This window comes from Panthera leo, chromosome A2 (genome assembly GCF_018350215.1).
Source record: "Panthera leo isolate Ple1 chromosome A2, P.leo_Ple1_pat1.1, whole genome shotgun sequence".
NCBI lineage: Eukaryota > Metazoa > Chordata > Mammalia > Carnivora > Felidae > Panthera > Panthera leo.
The window spans coordinates 56,182,987-56,209,502 of NC_056680.1; the positions used below are offsets into that span (position 1 = coordinate 56,182,987).

General features: G+C 54.3%; 1 long non-coding RNA gene across 2 annotated transcripts in view; it reads left to right on the forward strand.

Moving 5' to 3' along the window:
* Window positions 1-26,313, forward strand: part of LOC122204486 — a 92,728-nt gene extending 66,415 nt beyond the window's left edge. The window contains exons 4-5 of one of the 2 annotated variants that reach the window (XR_006195689.1): window positions 24,995-25,119; window positions 25,918-26,313. This is a non-coding gene — a long non-coding RNA (uncharacterized LOC122204486). Of the gene's footprint in view, window positions 1-5,835; window positions 5,979-24,994; window positions 25,120-25,917 lie in introns of those variants that run through there. The other variant, XR_006195690.1, reaches the window with a different exon arrangement.
* Window positions 26,314-26,516: the final 203 nt, after the last annotated feature.

Here is a 26,516-nt window from a genome sequence, read left to right on the forward strand (position 1 = left end):
AGTGGTAAGTGCTCCGAAGATAGTGGCTTGAGGGTGACGGGGTGGATGACGTCAGGGGACAGGTGGGCAGGAAAAGCCCCTGTGAGAAAACACCTACCTGCTGAGAAGAACGGGCCGGGTGAAAATCCAGGGCAATGTACTAGGTACACAGTCGATCCTTGGACAGCTTGAGGGCCAGGGCTCCCTGTGTCGTCAGAAATCCACATGTAACTCTTGACTCCCCAAACACTTAACTACTAATCACCTCCTGTTGACCAGAAACCTTACTGGTAGCATAAACAGGCAGTTGACACATCTTGTGTGTTACACGGACTTTATACTGTATTCTCGCAATAAAGTAAGCTGGAGAAGAGAAAATGTTAAGTACGAAGAACAAACTGGTGGTGGCCAGAGGGGAGGAGGTGGGGGGTGTGAAATAGGACATTAAGAGGTACAGACTTCCGGTTATAGAATAAGTCACAGGGATGAAAAGTGCGACACTTGGGATATGGTTCGAGTCTTGAATTAACGTTGTCTGGCGACAGATGGTCACTACATTTATCACGGCGAGCATCGTGTAATGCAAGAAGTGTCAAATCACTGTGTTGCACACCTGAAACAAACAGAACATTGCACCTCAACTATACTTCAATAATAAATTTTTAAAAAAATTTTAATGTTTCTTTACTTTTGAGAGAGAAAGAGCGTGAACAGGGAAGGGGCAGAGAGAGAGGGAGATACAGAATCGGAAGCAGGCTCCAGGCTCCGAGCTGTCGGCACAGAGCCCGACGCGGGGCTCAAACCCACGAATCGTGAGATCGTGGCCTGAGTCGAAGTCGGACGTTTAACCAACTGAGCACCCCAACAATAAGTTTATTTTAAAAAAGAAACCCCATATCCGCTAGCCGTCTCCCTCACCCCGCTCTCCCCTCAGCCCCCGGCAACCACCGATCTACTCTCGATCTCTATGGATTGGCCTCTTCTGGACATCTCACGTAAACGGCATCTTACAATCTGTGGCCTTCTGTGACCGGCTTCTTTTTGCTGAACGTCATGTTTTCAAGGCTCGTCCGCCTTGTAACATGTGTCAGCCCCTCACTCCTTTTTGCGGCAAAGTCACGTGCCATTGGATGTATGTGACACAGTTTGTTGATCCACTCATCAGTCGGTGGACATTTGGGTCTTTCCCACTTTGGGGCGATTCTGGGTAACGTTGCTGCGAGCATCCGTGCACAGCTTTCTCCGTCCACACGTCTCCGCTTCTTGTGCACACTAGGGGTGGAGTCACGCGTCCGGTGACAGCTCCATGGTTCATACTTTGAGGAACTGCCAGACCACCTGCCCCAGTGGCTGCACCGTGCACGTTCCCACCAGCAGTGTGCGAGGGTTCCTGCTTCTCCACCTCCTCGTCAACACTTGTCGCCATCCAGTTTTCGTCTGAGCTGTCCTGGTGGGTGTGAACTAGTTTCTCATCGTGGCTTAGATTTGCATTTTTCTAACGAGGGCCGAAGCCGAGCACCTTTTCGTGCGCCTCTTGGCCGTTCGGACCTCTCTTTGGAGAAATGTCCGTTCAGAGTCTTTGCCCCGTATTTGCTTGTTTGTGAAAACAAAGCGACTTCCTGCACAGGAAGCCTGCAGAAAACGTAATGCCTTGATGAATAGGAGCCACAGAGCTGAGAAGGGAGGAGGAGAGGTGGGGACCAGACTTTTCAGTATAAACCTTTCAGATTTTGTGGTTTTGAATCCTGCAAATACACCATGCAAGTGCAGTTTTAGAGAGCAAATGTGGGGGCGCCTGGGTGGCTCAGTCGGTCCAGTGGCTGACTCTCAGTTTCGGCTCAGGTCATGATCTCCTGGTTCGTGAGTTCGAGCCCCGCGTCGGGCTCTGCGCTCACAGTGCTGAGCCTGCTTCAGATCCTCTGTGTCCCTCTCTCTGCCCCTCCCCCACTCGTGCTCGCTCGCTCTCTCTCAAAAACAAATGTTAAAAAAAAAAAAACATTTTAACAACAAAAAAAAAAAGAATAAGAAAAGAGCTAACATGAGCAAACCGCACCAACTCATCCAGACCAGCCCTCAGCAGTCCCTGGAATTGATAGCTGAAGCTTGATTCCAGAAACGCAGTTGGCTCCTGGCTGGTGTGGGTGACCGCGGTCCCCCACCCCGTCCCCGCCAGAGGTCCTCGTCTGGGTCATTCACTCAGCCAGGAGGGAACTCCCTTGATGCAGATCGTTGGCCTGCCACACCCCCTCAGTTAAATCTTATATAAAAACCACCTGGGAGGAAGGCAGTAGGTGTCAGGCCCAGGAGGGCCTGGGCTGTGAGAAGGGGAAGGACAGTATCGTCCACGTGCTGCCCTTGCAGCCTGGCTTCTTGGTCAAGGCAGCCAGGGGGATGGTGGGTATAGTCCCAGCCCTTCTGCCCCGGGGGTCATCAACCAAGCAAGCGTGGCAGGGGGAGGGCGGGAGGTGAACCTCGTGGGCCCAGGGTTCCAGATCCAAACTCTCCATTGAGACTCTCCTGGTCTCTGGGTGTGAGGTTCTGCCCTGTATCGCCAAATGCCCAGCAGGTGCCCAGGAGATGCGTGTTGAGCAAAGGTGCCCCTTGCAGTGGTATGGGAGGGGGTGTGGGCCAGAGGAGGACCTGTGGTCTGGGCCAGGACCTACCCTGCGAGAGGCCTGTGGCGTCCTCACCTTCCACGCCTCATGGGCATGACCTGCAGAGAGAGCTCACAGCCAGCAGGGGAGGCAGATGCCGACACAGAGCGGGACAATGTGGGGGAAAATGTGGGGGATGTGCCTGAATGGTGGGACCACCATGGAGCTGTGCCGTGAGCTCAAATTTCATCCCCTCGCTCATTCAGTGTTTTGTTGAGCATCTACTGTGTCGCGACCACTGGGAATATAGCAGTCAACAAAACAGATAGAAACCTTATCTGCGTGGAGTTGACACAGTAATGGGAGGAGGGGACAGGCCAGACACTAGAATCCATAACTAAAAATACATGAATTTTGTTAAAGTGTACAATTAAGTGGTTTAAATTTTTTTTTTAATGTTTATTCATTTTTGAGAGAGAGACAGAGAGAGAAAGAGTGTGAGCAGAGGAAGGGCAGAGCGAGAGGGAGACAGAGAATCCGAAGTAGGCTCCAGGCTCTGAGCTGACAGCACAGAGCCCGACGTGGAGCTTGAACTCATGAACAGTGAGATCACACCTGAGCTGAAGTCGGACGCTCAACCGACTGAGCCCCTCAATGGTTTATACCATAATCACTGAGTTGCACGACCATCGCCACAATCAATTTTAGAACATCCTCATCACCCCAAACAGAAACCCTGTACCCATGAACTCGCTCCTCACCCTCCCCGGGCCCCAAGCTCCTGGCAGTCACTAACCTACTCTGTCCCTATGGATTTACTTATTCTAGACCTTTCATATAAGTAGAAGCACACAATCCGTGGTCTTCTGTGGCTTCTTTCACTAAGCACAATGTTTTCAGGGTTCATCCACATTGTACCATGTCAGCCCTTCCTTTTTTATGGCCACATAATATTCCATCGCATGGACAGGCCATGTTTCTTTATCCATTCACCTGTTGATGGATGTTTGAGTTGTTTCCACTTTGGGACTAGGAAGAGTTTTGACGATGAGAAGCGCTAAGGAGAAAAGGCAAGGATGGGGTCTGGCAGTGTGGACTGGGGAGGGCATAGGGCAGGGCCTCACTGAGGATGGGGCCCTGAGCAAAGGCCCAAAGGAGACAAAGATACAAGCAGATAGTTGGGAGAGGAGTGGCTGGGCCAAGGCAGAGCTCATGTTCAGCAGGTACGTACCTTTGTTAAAATATTAAAATACTTTCATGCCAGTGAGTTGAAGACCATGCCTGAGCCCCTAGAATGTCCCCATGCTGCTGCTGTGCTGTCCAGCCCCACTAGTGGCCCCCTCACACATCCCCAGGACTTGCAACAAAGGAGTTAGTACTTAGCAGAGCAGGAGGTGTTTCTGAGTGCTCAGGGTCAGTGCCCTTGTTTTAATATTCCCCTGGGCGAAGTCCACAGCACATGCAAAAGCCCTGGGGCAGGAGAGGGCTGGGCAGGCTGGAGGGAAGAAGAGACCCTACGCTTGGGGCAGAGTGAATGAGGGGGAGAGGGGTGGGAGACAGGTCAGGGGGATCACTCAGGGCCTTGTCGGTCATTGCAAGGACTTCGGCTTTTCCTCTGAATGGGCTGGGAGCCCTGGAGGGTGCTGAGCAGAGCAGTCAACGTGCCTTGCTTACTTTTAGCCCAAGAATACAATCTGGCTGCTGTCTGTAGATAGGCTATTGAGAGCCAACCCGGGGAACAGGGAGGCTTACGGTCATCCAGAGCTCAGAGGGAGGCCGGGACCAGGGTGGGATATGGAGGTGCGGAGTAGTGAGAGCAGGTGTGTGGGGTGGGGGGTACGAGAAGGAGAGAGGAAATAACAGGGTAAGGTTGCCTTGCCGAGAAAACGAGATCGCAAGAGGAGCAGGGTTTGGGGAGAGATGGGATGTACCTCGCCGGACATGTTGAGCTTACCGTGTCCTAGGAGTCCTTCCTGGACCTTGGGTCTGGAATCAACAGAGAGGTAGAGGTTGGAAGTGTAAACATGGGTGTGGCCAGCGTCTGGGTGGTTTACAAAGCTAGGAGTCTGGATGAGACTACCAGGGGGTGAGTGCAGACAATAAGAGGCCAGGGACACGGAGACAAGGAGGAGCCGGGTGAGGAGATGAGGAAGGAGAGGGGAACAGAAAAGACATAGTCTCGTTTATTGCTGTATCCCAGCACCTAGTAGGTGCCGGCACACAGTAGGTGCTCATGGAATGAACGTATGCACGGGTGGCCAGCTCCTTTGGACCCTTCAGCCTCCCTGTTGGTGGGACTCTGGTGGGAAACAAAGTTTCCCTTTTAAATGCATTCAAGGGGCGCCTGGGTGGCTTAGTTAGTCAAGCGTCCGACTCTTGATCTTAGCTCAGGTCTTGATCTCCAGGGTCATGAGTTCAAGCCCCATGCTGGGCTCCATGCTGGGTGTGGAGCCTACTTAAAAAACAAACAAACAGGGGTGCCTGGGTGGCTCGGTCGGTTAAGCGTCCGACTTCGGCTCAGGTCACGATCTCGCGGTCCGTGAGTTCGAGCCCCGCGTCGGGCTCTGGGCTGATGGCTCAGAGCCTGGAGCCTCCTTCAGAATCTGTGTCTCCCTCTCTCTCTGCCCCTCCCCCATTCATGCTCTGTCTCTCTCTGTCTCAAAAATAAATAAACGTTAAAAAAAAATAAGACAAACAAACAAAAACATCCAAGTTAAAAAAAAAAATCAGCTTAAAGTGAGACATTACGTGGATACTGGTGCAAAGGGCACAGTGTTCATGGTGGCAGAGGGTTGAGACTGGCTCATGGACTCCTTCCCGGAGAGGTAGGTGTTATCACCCCACTTTACAGATGAGGAACTGGAGACTGAGGGAGGTAAAGGGCTTGCCTCCGGGCCTCCCGCGTGCACTTGAGGCTCCTTCTGCACCAAGAGCCTTTTCTCCCATGAGCGGTGAATTTGGGAGCTCTCCGAAATAGCCGGGGAACTTTCCACATGCAAATATTCCATCCGGTCTATTAACTAAAATCGCAGCAAATAAACTATAATCATAAGACCTATTATTAGTGCGGATGCGCAAGTAATTGCCCTGTGCAGATTTAGACTGTGGGAAGAACGTTCGTCTGGGCTGGGATTTTTACCAAACCCACAGAGGTTGTGACATGTGGAAATAATGAGAAGCTACGGGGTGGTACCCATGTTCCCTTGGATCCAGTGGGGTGAGCCAGGTAGTGTGGCTTGAGATCATCCATTTATGTTTTCAGCTGGTGAACATTTATTAGGCACCTACTGTATGCCGAGCCACATCAGTGCACTGGGAGATGCTGTGATGGCCAAGACAGGTGGTGACTCTGTCCCTGGGGACCCAACATTCTCTTGATGGCAGACAGATGTTGAAAAAGAAGAAGAAGAAAAAGCCAACTAAACAGGTTGATTTAAAATACTCTGGATGAACTAAAATGGTGAGGGGTAGGGGGTGAGGAACATTTCACCAAGGGTGCTCAGGAAATGCCTCCCAAAGAGGTAATCTCTGAGCTGAGACCTAGAGAGTGAGCCATGCAGAGATCTGGGTGGGGGGGGGGCGGTGTTCTGACAAGGGGAATATCATGTGCAAAGGCTCTGAGGCAGGAACAGGTTGGCATGGAACAGAGCGGGCGAAGGGATGAATGAGACTGGCAGAGCCATGATGCCAAGCCAGGCATGTGGATTCTATTTTGAAGCTAGAGAAGGACAGATGTGATTTGTGTTTGTGCGAGATGATGTGCCACAGTCTGAGTTGGCAGTAACCCCGACTAGGGTAGAGAAAGATCCTGACCTTCCCAGAAGAGATCCCCTCTGGTTCTCACTCCTGGGGGTGTCTCTGCGCATCTAGCTTCCTCCAGACCCCTCTCCTGAGGCTGAACCAGCATGGAGACAGGGACAGACCTCTCAAGGCCGAGGACTACTATTTTGCATGCCCTCCCTGAGCCCAGGCTTCCCCTAGTGTGTGCTGTGGCAGGCACATCTCCTGTAACCCTTCTTGTGTCTGTTCCCAGTGGGGGTCTGCTTTTCCCATTTTCCAGGGTAGGAACTGAGGCACAGAGACGGGCAGTCGCTTGCCCAAGGTCACACGGCAGGTAAGCGGTTGGTGGAGACCTGAACTGAGGAACTGAGGCCTGAGAACAGAGTCTGTGTCTGCTGTGCCCCCAGCCTGCCCCAGCCCAGTCTGCCCTGGGAACAGCCCTCATCAGACCAGACAGACTATGTCTCTCTGGGCAGGGTGACTCCAGACCCCAGCCCTGCCATAAGGGCCCCACTGGCAGCCCAGCTCACCGACCAGATCAGCCCCAGCCAGCCCAGAGAAGAATCACCTTCCAAATCCCCTCTACAGTAAGGACAAGCGGGTGACAGACAGGAAAACTCGGGCCCAGAGCCACCTGGAGACATGGGGAGAGGAGACCGCAGGGCCCGGGCTCCGAGGGTCAGCCTTGTCGGTGGTCCTGTCCTCAGGCCCCGCCTGGCCTCTGGGTCTGGGGCCCGACAGAAAGAACTAGGACAGCCGCTCCCACCTTCTGGAGCCCAGCGGAGCCTCACTCCAGGCCCAGACTCCCACACGCCCTTCAGGCCAGGAACGAGTTTCGTAGGGAGGCTCCAGACATTGCCTCGGGGCTTCATGTCCAGCCTCAGTCCCCATCGGTAACACAGGGTCTGGCTCCCAGGCTTCCAGGGTACCGTCCACAACACCACTTTGAAAACTGTATCAGGGACTCTGAAGGTGGTGCTTTTGTGCACCACGGACGCTCGGTTCAGCGGGACCCACTCAGGCTGCGGCCAGCGCCCAGCCAGTTACACATTGTGCCCAAAGGGTCGCCTTCACAGCATCCTGATTTTGTGACCTCTGAGGATGCTGGTCATCTTTGTGCAACACCTATCTGGCGCACCCCCTCTTCCTGGCTCGCTGCCTACGTCCACCCGTCTGGTACCCACGTAGGCCTATGCGAGGGGCTGGGATGAACCTTTGGAGGGAAAACCAGACTGGAAGGAGCTAGAAGGCACCCAGCGCCGAGGCAGGGCAGGGAGCTGGATTCAAACGTACATGTGACTCCGAACCTATGTGCTGGCCCCTGCAGAAAACGGTATTTTCCCTTATTATATTTAAGCATGTTGTAGAAATTGTGAAAAACAAAACGAAAAGGGAAATAAAGTTGGCCCGTACTTCCAATACTCAGAGGTGGCAACTATTAATGGTGACATGTTGGCATGTGTCCTTCCAGTCATTTTTCTTTTTCTCTAAAAAAATTTTTTTAATGTTTACTTTTGAGAGACACAGACAGAGCGTGAACGGTAGAGGGGCAGAGAGAGGGAGACAGAATCCGAAGCAAGCTCCAGGCTCCCAGCTGTCAGCGCAGAGCCTGATGTGGGGCTTGAACCCACAAACTGTGAGGGATCATGACCTGAGCCGAAGTCAGACGCTTAATGGACTGAGCCACCCACGCGCCCCTGGGCATTTTTCTAGCTGTGTGTCACGCTCACATTACAGGGTTCATACTCCATATATACTTTGAGAACCTACTTTTTTTTTTAATTTCTTTTTTAGCATTTATTTATTTTTTGAGAGACAGAGAGAGACAGAACATGAGCAGGAGACGGGCAGAGAAAGAGGGAGACACAGAATCCGAAGCAGGCTCCAGGCTCTGAGCGGTCAGCACAGAGCCCCACACGGGGCTGGAACTCACGAACCGCCAGATCATGACCTGAGCCGAAGTCAGCGCTTAACTGACTGAGCCCCCCAGGTGCCCCGAGACCATACTTTTTGCTTAACTAACAAATGTTAACATCATTGCTTGTAAACATGTCCTTTAAAGGCTGCCTGCTAGCACGTGCAAAGCCATGCATTTTTAGGCAGCTCCCAACGTTGTACATTTACCTTAATATTTGTTTGGAGTTTTGGTTTGCTCATTGTTCTTATAAATAATGCTGCAATGAACATCTTTGAACATGAAGCTTGGTGCTCATTTGGGATTCCTTTTTGCTAAGAAATGCCATTCTTATGTTATCTCAGGTCCTTGGGGAGGCAGGAGCAGGTCCTAACTCACTGTGGCAGGACAGGGCAGATGGCGGATCCCCAGGAAGGACCTGCAGGGGAGGGGGTGCAGAACGCAGCTTGCAGCTGCGGGCAGGGAGCTCACCAGGCCTCTTCCCACTGCTCCAGCGGCTCCTTCTCCCTCTCCTTTGCTGGCCTTTGCTTCTGCCCATAAATATCCACATGCCCAGGGCTCTGCCCGGCCTTCCCTCTTCAACCCACTCTCTCCCCACCTCTCCCTCCTGGAGCCGGGCCTCCAGCCAGATTCTTATAGCCTCCTGGCTGCTTCTCCTGAGCATCCCCTAGGCTCCGTACCCCAGCACATCCAAAAGGGGCTGGGTCGTCTCTCCTTACACCCTGTACCTCTTCTTGGGTCCCCAGGTAGGTAAATAGCACTACCATCCATCCAGTGCCCAAGCTAGGAACCTGGTGTTGACTTTGACCCTGCGTCGCCGTCATACCTCACCCTTACGTCTCCCCAACACATTTCTTCTCTCCCATCCCACCCCTTGCTGTATACAGGGCAGAGAGAAGTACCGACTGTCCACCACAGGCCTCCAGACCTGCCGTTCCCTTTCTCCAGAGGCACTGTCCCCCTGCCTCTAACCTCTCCCCCTTGAACCCATACCCCGTGAAGGGATTTATTTAGTTTCATGTCCCTCCTCAGCATCCTTCCGAAGAAGCCCAAGCCCTTCAGTAAGTTGACTTTTGCTGTTGTGCTTCTCACCTCCACGCCTTTACACATGCTATTCCATATGGATGTAATGCCTTTCCATGCACTGTCTACCTGACAAGCTTCTAGTCATCCTTTTAGACTCAGCTGCAACATCCTGGAAATGGAAACTTCCATTTTTCCTTCCTATATCCCCTTTCTCAAAGAACTTGCCCCTCCTTCCCTCATATCATATAGTTTTCTGTGTACCTTTCTATTGAAACAATCACTCAATATTAAAATATTCATTCAGAATTATAACTATTAGAAGGTACATGTATTAGGACTTTTGGTTGCAAGTGACAGAGTGCCCACTTCAAACTGGCCTAAATGAAATGAGATTCTCACATATCCCCAAAGCTTCAGGCATGGCTAGATCCAGAAGTTCCAGTCCTGACCCTGGACCTGTCCCTCTTCTGCTCTGAGTCTAGCTTCCCCCTGCATTGGCTTCCTCCTCAAGGGGCCCGATGGAAAGTTCTGGCTCATACCTTTCAGATTTAAGTTTGAATTCAAGCTCAGAGCTTCTCTCACGCGACAGTGTCAGTGAAGTCTGGGCCTGCCTCTCCTGGGCCCAGCTTGAGTGCCATGCCTGTTCTTGGGAGCAGAGTCAGGCCCACCTGAGCCCCAGACACTGAGAGGGATGCAGGGGTGATTGCCAGGAGGGGAGGCAGCTGGGCAGGGAGAGGTGTTGGCTGTCAAGGCCTCAAGATGTGGAACACGTCCCTTCCTCCAGGCAGGACACATGGCTTTTTATCTCACCTTGTACCCCCACTGCCTAGACTGGGCCAGGCCCAAAGCAAGAAGTAGTCGGCATTCTATGGATGAAGATACAAGCGAATAGAGAATGAGTGCTGCTCTGTGGTCAGGAAATGCTCATGGCCCTGTGAGCTGGGGGCTGGGCACACTTGCTGGTCCCCAGCCACACACACAGCCCAGCATGACTTCGCAGATTCCCATGAAGACCCAGGAGGAGACCACCCAGCAGACCAGCCTGTGGCAATGACATAAGGCGGCCATAGAGGACTGCTGTCCCCTTCATATGGGCCTGAGGCCTTTCCGCTCTGTTTCTGAGGAGTGGTGCCAGTCACCAAAAATAGACACAGATAGACACACACACACACACAGGCGGATACACACACACACAGGCACGCAGAACCCCGCAGCTGAGGCAAGCAAGACAGATTCCTGGAGAGGAAAGTGAGTCCCACCCCCACAGTGACCACGGATAGCCCTGTGACCTTCCCCAACACTGCCACACGTATCCCTGGTCTTTTCTGACCCAGCTTACGAGCAGGGCCATCCCCGCTGCCCGCCCCGACGTCTGCCCTGTGCCCACCCTGCCTGGTGTCCCCAGCATCAGCCCGGGGTTTTCCAGCCAGGGACACTTAGACCCCTGAGGCCAAGGGAGGGCTTCAGGCGAGCAATTTTTCTTTCATAACCCTATTTATCTGAATATTTATTTGTGATGTAACTAGCCTATCAAGTACACGATTTACCACAGTGACAGGAAGTTTCGCTTTTAAATAAAAACTATTTTTAGATTTAAGAAAACTATTAGTCAAATTCGTCAGGAGGGTGAGAAACGGGAGGTGCTGTGAGGTTGGTTTGGGGTACGCCGTAGGCTCTCATTTCAGCTGGGGTGGTGGGGAGGTGTCACCCCCATCTTCTAGCTCCAGTTCCCTGCGAATTTCAGTTCTGTGAACTTTCCAGCATCCCGGCCAGCTCGAGAACAATAACCAGCCTGGCTGACACTTCTGGGGCAAGGAGGCAGTACCAGGCCCCGGTCTAAGGGCTTTGCCCGCGGTAACTCGTTTAGACCTTGCCTGGAGGCAGAAGGAGATGCCCTGTGAGACTCAGTGCATAGATGCGGAGGCTGACGTTGGGTCACCCGCCCAGAGTCCAGCCCAGCCTGGACTACCAGGCTACGTTGCCTGCTGAGCAGGTGCAGGTTCTGGGGTGGGGGAGAGTGGAGAGGCAGTATGTTAGGAGAGGGAGGGAGCCTACACCCCAAGGCACACTCAGACCCATCAGCTCTGGCTTAGCGTCTGTGGCTGGTTCATCCTACACGGGCCTCAGGACGCCTGCACTTGACCAGTGGTGCCTCTCGTTCACAGCCACGCCCGCCCTCCATCACGCTGGGGGGCTCTCGAAGGCTCACGAGTGGAGGCTCAGAAAGGCAGGGGCTGTTCCCAGCACCCTCTGCTCCTGCTAGTTCTCGCCCTTCAGGTGAGCGGGACACAGAGGCTCAGCCCCTGCAGAAGTGGACACACAGAGCAGCACCCCTCTCCCGCACCCCCTTTCCTCCACCAGCACGGCCCAGATGTAGCAGGAGCTTCTGCAGGCAGCGTCCTCCTGGCCACAGCCCCCTCGCTTCTCATGGGCCTCAGCCAGCTCTGGAGACCAGGGCCGTCCTTGGCAAGCCTGGCACAGCAGTGGGAGGGCAGAGACTGATGCCAGCCCTGTGGGCTTCCAAATCTCCATCAGTCGGGGCTCCAAATGGCCCTGAGAAGCAGCAGCCATTGCATTCCAGCCGCATGTCAGGGACCCCCTCCTACAGCCGTCCAGGGGCCAGGGTCTTGTCTGCTCCCCAAGTACAGGGGACAGGGCACCTTGGTATTTTGGTGCAGTGCAGAGAGGGTGTCTGCCAAGCTTCCAGGAGTCTACACGCGTTTCCAGAGATATTTGCAGTAGCTGCCTCCTCCCTTCCTCCGCTGCCTGCACGTGAGGAGCAGGGGTGGGGCGGGGGGGGTGGGTGGGGGGAGGCGGTTTCAGAACCAAATGAGGCCTGTGCACGAGCCTGCCAGGCCCCTCTCAGCAACAAGAGCCCAGCCCACGGCTGTGATCAGAAAAGCCTAGGATTTGGCCACTCAGCAAAGAAGAGTCTGGTTTAGAGATTCCATCAGTCAGTGCCCCGAGTGGAATGTTGACTGGGGAAAGAGGATCGCAGAAAGCGACGTGCAGTGTGATTCTGTTTGTGGGAAGTTTAAAAACATGTGCAAGCATCCCTGCCCTTTGTGGGCACCTGTCTGAGTAGGAACGCTGTATAGGAATGATTCACTCTGCAGTGAACTCACTGTGTAAATGTGAGGAGGGAAGGGCTGGGGAGGAGGCAGAAGAGAGGCAGCGACGCGGCTTCCATCAGCTTCGTGATGGTCTGATTCTTGTAGGAGGCCCTGCGGACAACAGAGTTTACTGTCTCTCTCTCCCTCTCTCTCTCTTTTTTCAATATTTTACTTTTGAGAGAGAGACAGGTAGAGCATGAGCAGGGGAGGGGCAGAGAGAGAGGGAGACACAGAATCGGAAGCAGGCTCCAGGCTCTGAGCCATCGGCCCAGAGCCCGACGCGGGGCTCGAACTCATGAACCGTGAGATCATGACCTGAGCTGAAGTCAGACGCTTAACCGACTGAGCCACCCAGGTGCCCCACTATATTTCTCTTTATGACTTTTGGTGTATTTAAAGTTTTAAAACTTTCTTAACTTAATATGATGCCATTTTTTAAGGTCCATCCATGTAATTCTTCATATTTTCTATAGGCATATAAATCTAGCTAGCTAGAGACTTCGCTAAAGTTCTGGAAGCATGTGCTCCAAACAGAGGACAGCAGTTACCTCTATGGAGGTGGGCAAAGGGAGTGAGATGTAGGGGTGCGGTCAAGGGGACTTCATTGTGTTGAAGGAGAAGAGATTTTCAGATTATTTGTGCAATTAAGGTTCTGTTTCTTTCCAATGTGAAGCTTACGCTAAAAGGGAAAAAAAAAAATCCAGGATTTGAAGGATTTGTGATTCTGAGCTTTGAAGAGTCAGAATGTTGACAGTTCTGTGTTTCCACGGCTAGAACGGTTGGTGGCTTGAGGACAAGGACTGGAGCTCCATCCTACCCCCGTGGAAGAGGTTCAATCCCTGGGACTCCCGGGCTGCCAGCCTGAAAGGTGCTGTGGCCTGGGGATCTGTGGACTGTGTGTTCCAGCCCTTTCTGTCCTGCCTCTTTCCAAATGCCGTTGTGCCTCCTTTCGTGCTGGGGACAGATGGGGGCACATGGGCAGCAGGGTGCAGGAGCCAGACATTCCCTGCGTGAATCTGCCTGTCAGCCTGCAGGTTGGAATTTTCCAGTCCAGGAGGGGAGTCCTGGGTGCGGAAGATTTCCCCACCTGCTCTTTGTCAGCCACTTTCTCATTCTAGTCTGGGTTGCTTGCAGGGGGCCACAGACAGGTACAAGGTGTGGGTGTGTGTTTGGGGGGGGTTGTGTGTGCAGGCATTTCCAGAGGGGCCTTGAGAGTGAGTGGCAGCTGCAGCTGTCCCAACGCCAATTCCCTGCCGGGCCTTGGATCCACGAGTTTTGGGGACTCTCTGGTGCCCGACCCTGTGGTGGACACCCACCATCAGAAATCAAAAACAGCCCGGGTGTCCTGTAAACACAGCCCAGGTGCCTATGCTCTTGGCATTTGCTTCCGAATGCCATGTCTTTGCCATGTGCCCTAATTCGAAATAACAGCGTAACATACAAGAAACAGACATGCAAGTCTGTTTATAAGGAGAAAGTGCCAAAAAGCAGTTAATATGCAGAGGGGTGTCCTGGCCCCCCGGGGAGGCTCCCTGGGGCACTGGGGCAGGAGAGGAAACCCAGGAAAAGGATGCTGGTGCCGGCGCTGTAATCAGGGCCTGCCTGGGCTCTGAGCCTCAGTTTCCTCTTCTGGAAGATGGGGGTGATAAAATAATCCCCATGTGGAGGAGGCCGTGCGGGGAGTTGCTAGGGCCCAGGCTTGGGAGTCACAGAGAGGTGGCTTCGAGTCTGCTCTGCTGCTGTGTAGAGGTGAGACCTCTCTGCGTAGGAGGGGAAATCAACCTACTTTGTACAGTGCCTCTACGAATTCACTGAACATCAGATCAGATCTGAAGCAAAATGATCCTCCTGAAGCCCTTGTGGTTGTAGCTGCTGCTATGTTTGTATTGTTATTAAAGTCTTGTCCGAAAATAAAAAATAAAAGAACTTGTCCAACTCCAGGAGAGATGGGGGGGGGGGGATCTGTAACATGTTAAGTCCACAGAAATACCAATTATGTCCACGACTGCATTATTCTCAGGGAGGGAAGCCCCCGGTGTAGGAAGCTTGGCCATTCAAAGATTTGTTATAGGAGGTGAATCAGGAAGCATCGTGCTGTTCTGATGCCATTTACCAGTCACTCAGATGCTCCGCTCTACCCTGGCCCCATAAGGGACATGGAGCCAGAGGAACTGGGTCCCAGTCCCACTTCTGCCACTCAGTGCTGTGCAACTTCAGGCACATCACTCACCCTCTCTGAGCTCCATTTTGTCCACTGTCCAAAGGAAGGAACAAAACTTAAGGATGCAGGATCCCTCCTTCCTGTAACTTCAGTGAGTCTGAGAATCCAGAGAGAATAGGAAAAAGGGAATGGCCCTCACAGCTGCCCAGGGTGGGTGGGCTTTTCACAGCCATTGTCTCATGTGATCTTCCCAAAGAGGAAGATTTGCAGGTGCTTAAGGGCCGGGACTCCAGAGCCAGACTCCCCTGGCATACCACTCACCAGCTGTGTGGCTCTGGGCCAGCTGCTAAACCTCTGGCTTTAGTTTTCTCCCCGGAGAATACTATGATAATCTTATACCTCATTGACATCGTAAAGATTATAATGGAAATAAGAATTATAGGTGTGTACGTATACGAGATAGATTTTGGATTCCTGATTTACAGACGAGCAAACAGACTCTGCCCAGTGAACCATCAGACAAGGAGAGATCTGTGCGTGAAAGAGAAAATCTGGAGGGGAGAGGGTGGATGTAGGCCTTCTCACCCTCACATCCCTGTGGCTCACCACTTGCAGCCACTCTGGCCTCCTCAGTGTTGCTCAAACACACTCTGCTCCTTCCTGCCTCAGGGCCTTGACACTAGCTTTTCCCTCTGCCTGGAATGTTCTTTCCCGGGATCTTCCATTATTCAGCCCACATGTGCCCTCTTAGAGAGGCCTTCCCTGAGCACCCCGTCTGATGTAGATGGCTTCCTCCTTCCTGCTGTCCCCCTCCCTTCTACCTCTTCGGCTTTACTTTTTGTCCTCCTCCTTACCATGTAAAATTATATATGTGACTGCATGTTGATTTCCTGTTTCCCTCTTAAGAGGTGAACACCATGAGAGCGTCACCTTATTCATCACTGAGCTGCCAGTCCAGAAACAGTAAATGAGTGAGTGAGTGGTGAAGGAATGAATGGGTTCCACAGCTACAGCAGAAATTCTCCCTAGCTCCAGGACATGGCCGGCACACATCATAACAGCTATGCATCTGTGCAGCTACTGTGTGTGACAAGCCCTCCTGGACCCCTGTGACGTAGCCATTATGATCCCATTTCACGATAGCATCAGTCGAGGCTCCCAGAAGGGAAGCGGCTTGTCCACAGCCTCGAGGCCCTTAGGGGTCAAAGCCAGCCTTGGAACCGGTGGGCCTGACTCCAGGGCGCCAGCCTGTTGCGCTCCATGGCTTGCACGACTCCGTGCCAAAGGCAGAAAAGCCACCCTGGAAAGCAGCGTCATCGCAGGCTCTGGACAGCGTCGTGCATTTTAGCAACGAGATTTCCAGGTTTCCAGAGCCAGCCAGGAAGGGGCCCCGGCAGGCTGCGGCACCCTCGCGCTGCGCGGGCGCTCTCCGTCGGGCGGGTGGCTTTGCCGCGAGGGCGCCGCCGGGTGGCCGCGCCTGATGCTGCAGTTGTCATGGCGACGAGCGCCTCGGCGATTGGTCCAGCGCGGCCGCACTACGTTGCTCCTTGGCGCCGAGAAGCGGTGGGGGGGCGGGGGGAGGCTCGCGAGCGCCCGCCCCTCCTCCGGATGCTGCGAGAGCAAAGAGGGCGCAGATTCCCCCCAGCACCCCCCTCCTCCCCGCGCTCAGCCACCCCGGATGTGCGGGAGGGAAAAAACCCGAGGTGGTCCCAGGTACCAGCGAGGCCGACGCCCCCGCCCAACCTGGCGACCATGGTGACTGGACGACTTGGCAGGCTCTTGGGCATGGTGTGAGCCCTGCTGTGCCCGGGGCCCCTCGGAGCCTGCTGCTGTCACCCCCCACCCCCTGCTCCCGCCCCAGCGGAGGAGCCCGCCGCCCCCGGGGAATGTGACTCGCCCCTCTGTTTAATTTTATTCCCTTCCACTTCTCGGCTGAGCATCCTGCTCCTCCTCTAACCACGCGGAACCTTCCCAGCTGGAGAGAGAGAGGGAAGGGGAAAATTGCCCCCAGACAGGATGGCTTGCAGAAGACGCTACTTGTGAGTATATGTGGCAGGTTTATACCTGAAACTCGGGCCGGAGGCCAGAGGGGCCCCAGATGAGCTTGGAGCCAGAGTGGGGGCTTGGTGGGGGGAGGGGGGGGTTGCTGTGCAGGTGTCTTGCAGAGGGAGCTGGCCTCCGGGCAGAGGTTGTCAGCGTTTGTGCCCTGCAGTGGAGGTATTTGTTGGTGGTGATGAGGAAAAGGCTGTTAGTCAGCAGGTCTCCATTGGGCTGTGAAATTCCCTATCGCTGAGGGCAAGTAATCCCCCCAAATCCATATCCAGGGTTTTCAAAGCCACCACTGCCATTTCGGCTTTTGGTATAGCCCTCAGCATGACTATTTGGAAGAAGCCTCTCCTGCCCAGGTCATCCGTGACCGGCAGTTCTGCCGTGCCTGATGGAAGGCTGGCAGGCAGGTCGGGGTGGGGACAGGATGCCGTGTCCTCCATGGACAGGTGAAGGTCCGGCCTGCCATCGAGAGCAGGGGCGTTGGTGTCCTTCTGGGCCACGCAGGTGTTCTGTGGGCTAGCGTCAGACCACTTGTCTGCTGGGCCTACAGCCAGTGGTAGAAGCTGTTAAACTCTGCACGGGGTGGTGACATCACGGGTCTGGGTATTTATGGAAACCAAAGTCCGTGCCTCATTAAGCTAGGCTTCCCGGGGGGGCATCGGATTAGAACGCCAGCTTGCCTCACGGCTCTCGGGGCTCTGCACCGTGCTGTTCTGGGGCGAGGAACCTTCGGTCTCTGGCCTTGCAGGATCCTTCCTCTAGGGCTCAGAGCTGTAGGGTGGGACACAGCTCCACATCTCCACCTGCCCTAGGCAATTTGCCCCACACCTCAGCTTTCGGGGCTGTTCAGTGACCTCAGACCTTGTAAGGTTAGAGAACAGAGTTGGAGCCTCTTGGGCTGGGCTCCATCCCCAGGACTAGAAAGGAGAAGCCTGGAGCCTCATTTAGGGGGACATCTTGGGGGCCACTCCAAGGCCTCACGACCCTATACCGTGACAAGGACCTGTGGAGCTCCCAGTTAAGCAGCACCCCCACCCCTCCGTGGAGGGACAGCTCTCTCGCTAATGGAGCGTGAAGGAAAATAAACATACTTCTTGCCATGCGCCAGCAGGCCCCGACAGGAGCCCTGGGTGGTGGTGAAGGTGGCCTGTGTCTACGGTTTGCTATGATGTTCATTTGCTTTTTTAGTGGAAAAGCCCACAGGTTGCGGTGCTGATGTGAGCAGGACACCCCAGTGTTCTCTCTCACTCGCTGTGACAAGGTCCTAGCTGTATTTTTGGAAACAAATAGTAAATCCTTCCCCACCGTTGCTGCATCCGCCACCGTTGCTGGGAAGAGGGCCCTCCCCGGGCAGCCGTCTTCTTCCTGCCACACCTTTGCCCGGGCCCAGGAGCTGCCCAAGCCTATCTGCTCACGGTCTTGCCAGGGACACAGTTGCCATCCAGTACTTGCCCCAATACCAGTACAGACTGGTTCGGTCCACCAGGAGCCCTGGAACCTGCACTTTAAGCTCCTGGCAGTTTCGTCTCCTAGACGAAGCCTGCCCTGCCCTGCCCGGCTTGCCTGGGAGAGGGGCTGAGCCGGTGCAGAGGGAGGGCCTGTTGGGGGGCTCTGTGCCCCCTGCCTCTCATTGGTGTGGGTCCTTTTATGCTCCTCCGGCTCTCAGGCTCCTACAGCCTGGTACCGTGACATCCAGCACCCAGGTGCTGCCACAAACCTATGGCTACCAGAGGTGGCAGAGAGGCTGGGGAGGGGGCGACTGGAGATGAGCCACTGCCCCATTGTTTTTAGGGAAAGACTTGGGACCCAGAGCAGGCCTGCTTGACAAGGCTGCACAGCAGACACAGAGCCCTGTGTGTTTGCTCCCTGCTTCACCGTGGCCCAGAACCAGGGCTCTCCTAGCACCTGCTGCTCGACCTTTGTTCCCAGCGCTTTTGATGCGGTAGGGGGGACGGGGGACGGGGAGCGGCGTGTCTCTAGCTGTTTAACTCTCAGGGCAGCTGAAAACCCAAGCATGGTAACATCTGGCCAACATACCGTCGTACCATTTAGCTTCAGAGCCCTTTCCGCCCAGTTGCCCTGTTGGTTCTCACCAACTGTTCTAGAATGGGGGTGTTGTTGATCTCATCTTACAGAAGAGGAAACTGAGGCTCAGGGAGGGTAGGAGCGTGGCCGAGGTCACGTGGCTGTTTCCTTGACAGTGGGGTCCCTCCCCTGGTATGTCACGTGCCAGACTCGACCGACTCGCTCCGGGGTCCCTGTGCGTGGCAGGATCAGGGTGTCCCGTGGCTTAGAGGAGCTCGTCCAGGTGGCCATCCTCTGGGTCCCCTGGAGCAGGCCCTAAGAGAATGTTATGACATTTGGGTTCTGTCCGAGGGTAGGTACCCGCCGGGGGGGGGGCTCAGTCACTTACAGCGGTGGCAGAGTGAACAAGATAAAGGACGGCAATACGACACGAGCGGGAGATTTATTAATGCAATGGGGGGAAATCGCGAGGCCTCCAGAATCAGCTCCTTAATCAAATTTGCTAACAACTGAGATCATTACCATACTGACGGCTTAATTAATGGTGTTTTAATTAAGGTGAGCCCCTTTCAGACTGTAACTACACTTAACAGGGTAACCGCCGTCTTACGGGCACGTCACATCCTGCTGCTTGAACACGGAAAGCTGGGGCTACAGGGAGTTCGCACTGAATGTGAAATTCACAGCTTCTGGGGGGTTGGGGGCTGAAGTGGGGCGCCTCCTGCTCATTCGTTCATTCACTCTGGCTGGAACTTCCGTGACTCCTCACCTGACATTCCTCTATTCCTTCTCTGCCCAGCACTGTCTCCATCTGCCTGCTGCTGTTGGTTGATTGGTTCACCTGCTAGAACGTACCAGGACAGAGAGGTTGACAGTGTGTTAGCTGCTGCTACCCTAGCATCTAGAAAAGCACAGGCATATAGTAACTGCTCAGTAAATCTCTGTTGAATGAATGAATTATGGATCTGCAGCGGGCACTGCCCTAAGCAGTGGGGCACATTGCTGAGTAATAGATAGTTTCTGCCTTCTGGGAGCCTGAAGGCCGGTGGGCGAGACAGACATGAACAGACACTCTCAATACACAGTGCCAAGGGCCGGGACAGGAAGATGACCCGGCGATGGGGAGGGTCACTGCATCCTACAGCAGGCATGTAGTGTGAATGGGAATTTTCCAGGTGGTCAAGGAGGGACGAGCACTTCAGGTACACAAATGTCAGGCCACGATCGCAAGAATGTTGCAGGCATAAGCTCATTTGACCTTCACAGTGACCCTGGGAGGTGGGGCTGTTATTATCCCTATTGTGCTGACAATGCCACTGAGTTATCAAATAACTTGTCCCAGGTGGCACCCGGTGAGGGGGTAGCACAGGGCTTGAGGCTGCACAGCCAGCCCCTAAAGCCCAGCTCCAGTGCTGTGCATATACTAAAGGCTTTTACTGAAAGCAGCTACGTCTGGTCCGAGCCCCAAGCGTGAGGGAAAAGACAGAGACGACACTGAAAATGTGGGCAGGACCCAAGGCAGAAGTCACCTGGAGTGCCAGGAGTAGACTCTCTCTGCAGGTAGTGGCCGGGAGGGAGCCATGGAGGGTCCTGATCAGGGGTGGTGGCCATGGTTCCATGGCTGGACTGTGGGGAAGTTGGAGGGGAGGCCAGACAGGGCTCTCATTTGTCCTTTTCCCATGCCCGTAGTAGGGCACATGTGTCCCCAGAGACTAGTGACATCCTAGGGCCTCAGACCTCCACACCCCATTTGGACAGCCAGGAAAACTGCTGGTGAGGCAGAGGCTGGCTAAGCAGGGGTGAAGCTTGCTCCCTGCAGGTCTGCTAATGGCAGGGGCTGGGAGCCAGGATGCTCCTGAGAATGCCCCTGGATCATGGTCTAACCCCAGTTCTGTTGTGGTCAACAGGGGCCCAGGAGGCATTGTTGTTGGGTGCCGACTGACCACCCACCGGGCTTATCTGAGGCCGCCACTTACCCTGGCGTGTCTCACCCCACCTGCACTCTGGCTCCTGTTGTCTCTGTGTCACCTCACCCCTGCCCCTAGGTCTCTGAGGCCCTCCCAGGGTCTTCTAGAACAAGAGAAGGACATTCCACTCCAGCTCTGGCCCTGCCTGGCTCTGTGATCCTGGGCAGGCCTCTCGCCCTCTCTGGGCCTGTGTTGTCACCCAGAAGCAGAGCAGCAGGGTCAGCTCTTGCCGGGTACCGGATCGCATGGGTGGCTGGGAGGAGAGGGACCGGTGGCTCCAAGAAGGGGAAGCTGCATTCAGACATCCTGAATCTTTCGCACACACCTGAGTCTGCCTGTCATACGTGGTCACCGTGGGGTCATCGTCCACGCGCCAATTCATTCATCCGACCCGGTCTGTGTGCCAGCCCTGGTGGGGCGCTCGCAGCAAACAGCTGCGGTCCGGAGGGGTGGTGAACAAGGCCACAGGGGCCCAAGCCCTGGTGAGACGGAGGGAAGAAAATAGGGCAGGCGCTGCAGAGCAGTGGGGTGGCCCTGCTCGCACACTCCCCGTCTCTGGCTCCAGGGCCCCTACTGCCTCCCGCTTCTCCTGTCCTGCGCTGACCCCGCTGCACCCCACTCCTGCCCAGGCTCTTAGGAGACAGAGTTCACGCCTCCACATTTTGGCCCCTGCTGGTTCCTCTTCCAGGGATACCCTTTCCGCCCCTCACCTCAGGCCCCAACATCCAGCTCATGCCTCTTTCTGGACTCCCCAGGCAAATGGGTCCCCTCACTGGGCTCCTGGATCCCCAGGCCTCCCCTGTGCCACACTACAGGGCCCTCTGTTGTCACCGACTACCCGCTTCCCTGTCTCCCCCACCAGACTCGGGGCATCCCTTGCAGGCAGGGCCCCACTTTGTTTCTCGGCAGCCCTGCAGGCCCTGGCCTGGCAAGACACCGACAACCTTCTTCTTAAAGTTGTGATAAAATACACACGTAGCATAAAATTTACCATTTTAACCATTTGTAAGGGTGCAGTTCAGTGGCATGAGATACAGTCACAGTGCTGGGGAACCCGGGGGCTCAGTTGGCTGAGCACCGTCCTCTTGATTTCAGCTCGGGTCATGATCCCGGGGTCATGGGGTCAGGCCCTCAGTGCTTGGGATTCACTCTCTCCCTCTGCCCCTCCCCCCCAAATTAAAAAAATATATATTAAAAATATATATACATATATACTCACACTGTTGTGCAGCCGTCCCCACCATCCACCTCCAGAACCTTTTCATCTTCCCAAACTGAAACTCTGTCCCCATTAAACACTAACTCCCCGTTCCCCTCCCCCAGCTTCCGCCACCACTTACGTTTGTCTGCTCTAGAGACCGCATATAAATGGGATCATAGGTAGGGTATTTGTCCTTTCGTGACTGGCTGATTTCACTCAGCATTACGTCCTCAAGGTTCATCCATGTTGTAGCGTCTCTCACAATGTCCTTCCTTTCTAGGGGTGAATAATATTCCATTGTGTGGATAGACCGCATCTTCTTTATTAGTTCACCCATCAGTGGACACTTGATGCATCCACGTTTAGCTCTTGTGAATAACACTGCCATGAGCATGTGTGTACCAACATCTCTTCCAGACCCTGCTTTTGATCCTTTTGGTTACATAGCCAGAAGTGGAAATGCTGCATCATCTGGTAATTCTGTATTTAGTTTTTAAAAATTGTTTAGTTATTTATTTTGAGGGGGGGGGGACTGGCAGAGAAACAATCCCAAGCAGGCTCTCCACTCAGCGTGGAGCCCGACGCAGGGCTCGATCCCACAAACTGCCAGATCACGACCTGAGCCCATATCATGACCTGAGCTTAACCGACTGAGCCACCCGGGCACCCCTATATTTGATTAATAAAAAAATTTTTTAGTGTTTACTTTTGACAGAGAGACAGACAGACACAGCGTGGGAATGAGGGAGGGGCAGAGAGAGAGAGGGAGACACAGAATCAGAAGCAGGCTCCAGGCTCCGAGCTGTCAGCACAGAGCCCGACGCGGGGCTCAATCCCACGAACTGCAAGATCGTGACCTGAGCCAAAGTCGGACGCCCAACCGACTGAGCCCCCCAGGTGCCTGTATATTTAATTCTTTGAGGAACCAGTGTATTGTATTCCACAGCAGCTGCACCATTTTACATTCCTTCCAGCAATGCACACGTGTTTCAATTTCTCCGCATCCTCAACAGTGCTTGCTATTTTGTGTTTGGGGCTTTTCCTAACAGCCATCCTCATGGTGTGATGTGGTCTCGTTGTGGTTCTGATCTACCCTTTCTTTGATAAAGGCTGAGCGATGCAGGCCTCGCACGTTCTGTTGGACCGCTTAGCTCCGGGGACCCCTGGCGTTGACTCAGGAGGGGTGGGACTGGCTGGGCACCTGCCAGTGCCTCCACTGCCTTCACTGGGGTCTCTGTCCCGGGACAGAGGGGAGATTCGGGGGGCTCTGGGCCCTCCATCCAGAACCCAGTCCTTAGGACATAAGCATTCCAGGGGGATGGGCTCTCTGGGGGTGCCTGGCACACAGTAGGTGCTCAAACAATTTTTAATCACACAAGTAATACCTGCTTCGATCTGGTTTTTTTGGTGATTATTTATTCATATAATTGAGAGATAATTCATCCGCATGGAACAAAACTGTCTGTACACAAGAGCACCTGGGTGGCCCAGTTGGTTGATCGTCTGACCTTGGCTCAGATCATGATCTCAGGGTTTGTGAGTTCGAGCCCCGCGTTGGGCTCTGTGCTGACAGCTCAGAGCCTGGGCCTGCTTCGGATTCTGTGTCTCCCTCTCTCTCTCTCTGCCCCTCCCCGGCTTGCACTCAACAGAGTCTCTCTCTCTCTCTCTCTCTCTCTCTCTCTCTCTCAGAAATACATAAACATTTTTTTAAATGTCTGTACACAGTACAAAATCAATTCCTCCCTCCTTGTCCCTCTACTTAGAGGGACACTGCTGTGTCTGCTTCCTTCGGGTCCTTCAGGGAAGTTCTGTGTATTTGCACATGTGCTTTATTATTGAGATGCCCCAGCTGCCAAGCCAGTTGCATAAAGCAGTTTCGTTTCCAATCACTGCTTTGAAGTTCCGGATTTGAGCCAATTAAAAGCTCAGTTTGGAGGACATGGTGACCAACGGGCCCTTAAAGGAAGCAGCAGTCTCCTGATGGGAAGCCCTGACCCACCAGGCCTCAGGGGAGCCAGTTCGTCATAGCTTCACCATTGTCACCTTGGCTGACTCTGTCCAGATCAGCCCTATTGGGCACATTTATTAGCACCTGTCCAGCACCGGGCCTGGGCTGGATCCTGGGGGACCGCAGCCCCTGCCCCTGGGGAGACAGATACAGGTGGAACTGTCCGCGTGGGGACAGAGAGTGAGTTGTGGGGACTTTCAGCAGGGCCGCACTGCCTCCTTGGGGCCACTGGAGATGTTAGCAGGCATTATGGGGGCCTCAAGGAAAGGTGTGTGGCTGGCAGGGGTCAGAGGTCTAGCTCCGTGCACCGTGTGGGGCAGGCCTGCACAGCCAAGAACCTGCGAATGTCTAACCCCAGATTCATGGGATTGAAAATCCGTGCGTAATTAACAGCCTGGGACCTCACTCTATTCGACATCCGAGCTACAAAATGCATTTCATATGATTTTAATATACATTGAGTTTCCCAGGAACACACTGCTCTTCTCACAGTCGAGGGCAGATCAGACTTTGGTATGTTCAGAGCTTTGCCAAGTGTTGTCACCAAAGGATCCCGTCATGGAGGGCAGCATCCCCTGTGGCACCGACTGGCCGGCAAGCCCCTGCATCCATCTGGGGTGGAGCCACCGTCGCCTAGAGAGGCAGGCAGCTGACCTCCTCATTTGCCCTGTGGGACAGCCAGACCCACCACTATCACACCTGATGCCTGTCACTTCCTTGTGGGTCACTTTGCTCCTTTTCTGTGTTGTTACAGTGAGGGCATTCTGTTGACTTTTGTTTTAAAATATGCATGTAGATAGATCCGTTATTTGTGAGCTCTGTTTCAGAACAGAGAAGGGGGTCGCAGAAGGTTTGGGTTGTAAAAGAGAGGGGTGGACGAGGGCTCCTTGTAATGGAACGGTTGCGTGTTTTGACTGGGAGGGCGGGTATGTGAACCTGCACATGCGATGGGAGGGCATGGAACCAAACGCACACGTGCGCACATGGGCACACGCACACATGCAGACGCATGCACGTGAGTAGGAGTAAAACGGGAAATCTAGGATGATGGACGGTACAACGGCAGTATCCTGGTGGTGATATTGTCCTCTACACATAGGATTTCTCTCTGTTACTTTCAGCAACTACCAGTGAATCTATAGGGGTCTCAAAATAACAGGTTTAACTTTTTAAAAGGGCTGAGGACCGGTGCTGGGTCTGATGGGCTACTACGAGACAGGAAGACCAGCAACCCCTGTCTTAGTCCTTCCAGGAGAAGCCTGTGTGGTCACTGACCTCTCTCGCCCTCCCCTCCCTGACAGGTGAGACCCCTTGACCTCTCCCCAGCCAGGGGCACGGGGACCTGCTTCCTTCCCTACCCCAGAAAGACAACATAGGCCCCTTTTGCTGCCAGCCGGTGCCTGGTCAGCCCTGGCAAGAAGGTTGAGAGTCTGGAGCTCTCCCTAGAGACCCTAACCCCAAAGCACCCCACCCTCCCAAAGCCTGGGCCCCACCCCACCTAGAGGCTCCCCCAAGTGGGCCTGGACCGTCCACTCCCTCCCGCTCAGCCTCCGCCCAGTGCCACCTGTGTGGGTGATAATACAGCCACCTCATTCTTCCTCTGTCCCCTCTGTCTCTCTGTGCCCATTCTCAGGGAGACACAAATCAAACCTTCGTTCAAATGCCATTTGAAAGCAAAAATGTAACCCAGCCAACTAAAACAAAAAGGTTAAGGGAATCGAGTGTTTTTGATGAGCCTGTCGTCCTGCAAATTGACTATTCAGTGAATGGGATTTTGGCAAATTGACTTGTCACGGGTTGAGGGAGAGCCAGGACAAGGCCGGTGAGGCTGGGGACGGCGGGGCTGAAGCCAGACCGAGTGTGGTGTGGGCTCAGGGCCCGATCCACCTGGGATCTCGGGGGCTGGGCTCCCTGGACAGACCCCAGCTGGAGGACTCTGGCCTCCTGCTCTCGTCCACCTGACCTTCTGGGGATGAGCTGGGGACACGAGGCCCGGGCTGGAGATGCCCCGAGTCTCCCAGTCTCCGGTCACGCCTGACCTTGTTGGACACTGGTGCACTGGCCTGTCCTCAGAGGGACAAATCATCCAATTGTGACAGGGTCCCACTGGAGCAGCCTCGGAGCTTAGCGGGCAGCCCATCTGAGCGTGGCTAATTGCAAGATGTTTTATTGGCTTCGGCGGTTCCATTCCTCGTCAAGACGGTCCCGGCATCTGTTTGGAATGGTTAATAAGGGAAGTGATGCATTTTTAATCACCACAGCCCTCACTGAAAATCACAGCCTGTGTCTCGCCACGCTTGCTGGGCCCTGTGATAACACAGAGAGCCTTCCTCACATTTGCTCTCATTATCGAACAAGAGAGAAACGCCCGGCTTCACTCCGTTGTCACCCAGATGGCTGCAGGCACCTTCCAAGTCCCTCAATCCCCCATCCTGGGTCGGCTTCAGTCCCCGACAATCTCCAGGGCTGCTGGGTGATCAGGCTGCCTCAGAGGAGCTCCCTGAGACTGGGGCGGGGGGTGGGGGGACAGCGGAGCTGGGAGGGGGCACCGTGTTGGCATTCTCGAGGGCTTTTCCAATATCACCCCCTGCCACAGGGCCCAGCCACCCTCCAAGAAGTTGCTCAGATGGAGCCCCGTATCTGCCACCCGGTGGCAGTGGGGCTTGGGACAGATGGCTTAACCTCTCTGAAGCTCAGT